The sequence below is a fragment of the Eucalyptus grandis genome, chromosome 5 (assembly GCF_016545825.1).
Source record: "Eucalyptus grandis isolate ANBG69807.140 chromosome 5, ASM1654582v1, whole genome shotgun sequence".
NCBI lineage: Eukaryota > Viridiplantae > Streptophyta > Magnoliopsida > Myrtales > Myrtaceae > Eucalyptus > Eucalyptus grandis.
The window spans coordinates 57,663,824-57,668,194 of NC_052616.1; the positions used below are offsets into that span (position 1 = coordinate 57,663,824).

The 4,371-nt window shown below is 35.7% G+C and overlaps 1 long non-coding RNA gene across 1 annotated transcript; it reads left to right on the forward strand.

Annotated features, from left to right (window-relative positions):
- Positions 1-202: 202 nt before the first annotated feature.
- LOC104428102 lies at positions 203-4,147 on the forward strand. The gene is made up of 3 exons (XR_005551070.1): positions 203-712; positions 1,002-1,747; positions 4,043-4,147. It is a non-coding gene; the product is annotated as an uncharacterized LOC104428102 (long non-coding RNA).
- The last annotated feature ends 224 nt before the right edge of the window (positions 4,148-4,371 follow it).

Consider the following 4,371-nt stretch of genomic DNA (forward strand, 5'->3'; position numbering starts at 1 on the left):
GATATGGAACTCTCAATTTCCTTCGGATGTCAGCACCCTAAAACTTTTGAAGGTAAAGGATTGTGCGTTCCTCATGAGCATCTTCCCATCCAATTTGGTATTAAAGCTACAGAATTTGGAAGCCATCGCCATTAAAAAATGTCAGTTTATACAAAAAGTATTCGACCTTGAAGGATTGACAGCCACTGAGAATGTCAAGATTCTATCACGATTGACAAAATTAACCTTGAATGACTTACCAAGGTTGGAACACATATGGAACAAGAATCCAAGAATAGCATTGTGTTTCCCAAACTTAAGGGTACTAAAGGTGCAAGGTTGTGAGAACTTGAGGTTTATTTTTTCTTCTTCCATGGCTAAAGCACTCCAACAGATAAAAGAAATAAAAGTAGCGAGATGTAAACTGTTGGAGGAAATTATGGATGTGCAAGAAGAAGAATCAAAGAAAGCTGCATCTATGCACACTTTAGAGTTCCCTCTATTATCCTCCTTATGTCTTGAGGAATTGCCAAATCTTAGAACATTCTCTCATGGAACACACTGTATTCACTATCCAACCTTAACAAGATTGAGGATATTTGGATGCCCCAAAATGATGGCATTCTCTTCATTCGAAGGAAAGCAACAGACGATAACAACTAACGCAGGTTTACAACAAGCATTTGGTGGTGTCAACTCTAGCTTGTCCTTGCCTATACTCTTTGATCAAAATGTGCGTAAATATCTCTGGAATTTTCTATTATATGTTTATCATAGAAATTGTTCTTGGTAACTGTAGTCTAATTGCCGATGAAGTAGTTGAAAACTCTATCTGCATGTTCCTTAAAGCCTCTTGCTACTGCATGCATTTGTTGTTTTTCTATGACGATGGTAATCTCAAGTAACCAACTTCATTCTTGACAATATATTATCGAGCAACTTATCATGGAAACCAACTTCGTCCAAATTAGGACTTTTAGGCGTTCTTGGTCAAGAAACTAACATATGGTCGTTTCATACAGATTCTTTTTCCGAGCTTGGAGGAGTTGACCGTTGTGTCGTGTGGGTTGACGAAGATATGGCACAATGAACTTTCTGAAGAATCATTCCGCAAACTAGCATCCATCACAATCCAAGATTGTGAAAATTTGTCTCATATTTTTCCATCAAATATAGTAGAGGTGTTCAGAGCCTAAAATTGATTAAGGTGGTGAATTGTACCTCTTTGGAATCATTAATAGAACATGTTGCTGTCAATACTAAGAAAAGGCCAAAAAGTTTGGTCTTCTTAGACTTAAACGAAGTGAAGTTGTGGGACCTGCCGAGGCTGGATGCTTTAGTGACAAGTAGCTCCCAAGCAACGTTGAGTCTTCCTAGTCTGACTACCGTTAACTTGCGCAATTGCCACAGTTTGAGATATCTCTTCACATATGATACATCCAGGACTCTTTTTAAACTTGAGATGGTAGATGTTTCTGATTGCAATAAAATGCAGGAAGTAGTTGCCATGGAAGAAAGTGAAGAGCGAAAGTTAAAGGCAGTGAAGTTTTCTCATTTACATACATTGGAGCTTTGTTCCCTTGAGAGCTTGATTAGTTTCAGCTCAGGAAGTTGTGCATTTGAGTTTCCCTCCCTCACAAATCTCTCAATTATGGAGTGCACTAAACTCAAGGCATTCATACTAAGGCTGCCAATGCCAAGAGTGGAGACGACAAATGAGGGAACTGCCGGTTCTGATGAAAGTCCACATTCTTTATTTGACGAGAAGGTTTTCCTCTTTCCTTTATCTCAGCTGTATCATCATTCATGTGATTTGCTTTCTTCTTTGTGTTGCTCTAGATAAATAAGCAACTTTGCTTCAATGCCAATCATTGTGACTTTAGCTAGGTGATGCCTCTGTAGGTTGTATTCCCAAATTAGAAGAGCTACGTCTAACATGAATTCAATCAAGAGATTTTGTATAGTTTTAACAAAGTAATATGCATTTATCAACCAAACGACGAAATTTGTTAGTAACATTTGTATCGTTTAGTGTTTTGTGTTAAAAGGTATTAAGTTTACTCAAATTTGATTATTTAGATTTTAAATTATAAACACATTAAAGTTTGATTTTAGAATTATCCTCAATTTTATCTTTTGTGGAAATGTGGCTCTAAACAAACTTCCGTAATATAATGACCTTTTTTAAGAGTAATATCCGTAGGGGAGATTCCTTTTATTCTCTTACGATATTTCTAGTTAGCCCAAGACGCGCATCCACCAGATAAGCATATAGTTGTGATCCTCAAGTTCAAGTCACCAGTGACTAATAGTATCAAACAGACAGAAGACCTTCTCCGCGGGTGGTGAACCGGATTATTTCGATTAAACATATGGCACTCCTTCCTACCTCTGCTTGGAAACCTTAGCTTGACGCACTGGCACAAGACAACTAAACCTCTGGTAAAGGGCACAGAGACTAAAAGGGCACGGCTGGCTATATCCTATGATAAAAGCACTTTTTTAAACTATCTTGATCACACTCACTGTCTTCTCTAAGATCCTTGCGCTTTCTGTACATTCCGCCGCTTGTTCGTTAGCTACTTAGGAATGAAGGGGAAGACGTAAGGACAGGGAGGAAATTCTCTTATAAGGGAGTGGACAGTAGACAGGGGTTTCTATTGCTTATCCATAGTCAACTACTACATGGACTACATATTAAGTGGAGACTCTTATATGTTAATTGATGGATTATCATGTGACTCCGAAATGAAAAACTAAATATAATATTCAATAGCCAATTTGTTTAGAGCCGCATTTTTCTTCAATCTAAAGTGCGTAGATGCCAAGAGTGGAGATGATAAATGAGGGATCTGCCAGTTTTGATGAAAGTTCACATTCTTTATTTTACAAGAAGGTTTTCCTCTTTCCTTTATCTTAGTTGTATCTTTGCTCATGTGATTTGCTTTCTTCTTTGTGATGCTCTGGATACATCATCCACTTTGCTTCAATGCCAGTCATTGTGACTTTAGCCAGGTGATGCTTCTATAGGTTGTGTTTTCCAAATTAGAAGAGCTACGTCTAACATGAATTCAAATTAAGAGATTTTGTATAGTTTTAACAAAGTAATATGCATTTATCAACCAAACGACGAAGTTTATTAGTAAAATTTGTATCATTTAGTGTTTTGTGTTAAAATGTATTAAGTTTACTCAAATTTGATAATTTAGATTTTAAATTATAAACACATTAAAGTATTGATTTTAGAATTATCCTCAATTTTACCTTTTGTGGAAATGTGGATCTAAACAAACTTCCATTATATAAATCTTTTTATGCTCTTATATGTTAATTGATGGACTATTATGTGACTACGAAATGAAAAATCTAATATAATATTCAATAGGCCAATTTGTTTTCCTTACCCCAGATTGTAACATTGACCTTCCGTTGTGATCAAATCTATTGCAAAAGTATATTCTAACCCCTTTTCTAATATTACTAATAAATCAATGTGCGCTGCACATGTTCAATTTTTTTTTTTTTGTAATAAAATATTCATGAAAGCATTTGTTAGAAATACATCTAGTATTCATTTGTTCATTATTGCTTGGATACTATTATGCTAGTATGGAATAAAAATATGGGAAACCTTTTTTAAATTATCTTAAAATTATGTTTATAATGTGACCCAAACTGCAAAACCATAATGCTCGGCTAAAATCATTTATTAAATGAAGTAACTCCTTTTTCTTGGCTACATGACTAGCTCTCCACATAAATTAATCTTTTTATGACGAGAAAGGGGGTATCTTAGGTTCTAATATAGGTAGAATTAAACCCATTGCTGACATTGACATTGACATTGAAAGGGTAAGTTAGCATCTATAGTTTTTTTTTATTCAGCATTCTTCTAGTTCTGGTCAGTGAAGCAATTTCTTATAAACTGATAAAGTTTAGCAATTCACGGTGCAAGAACTAACTCATGATGTTGTCCATTTCCAAAGATGCCCCTAAATTTTAAGCATAATAAATTATGTACCAAATATTTCAGTTATTGAACATATACAAGGTTTGTACACAGGTTCTTTTTCCAAGCTTGGAGGAATTGGATCTTTCGTCCATGTGCCAACTAAAGAGGATATGGCACAATCAACTCCACGGACAGTCCTTCCGCAAACTTGCTTCCTCACTCGTTGAACTTTGTGAAAATTTGTCACATGTTTTTCCATCAAATTCAATGGACATGTTGCAAAGCTTGAGTAAAATTGAGGTGGTTGGATGTCCCTCCTTGGAAGCATTATTTGAACCGGTAAGCCTCAGCTCGTGGAAAGGCAAAAGCCATTGGAACTCTCGCATTAAAAAAAAAAATGAAGCTGTTGAATCTACCAAGGTTGACAGACATTTTGAAGG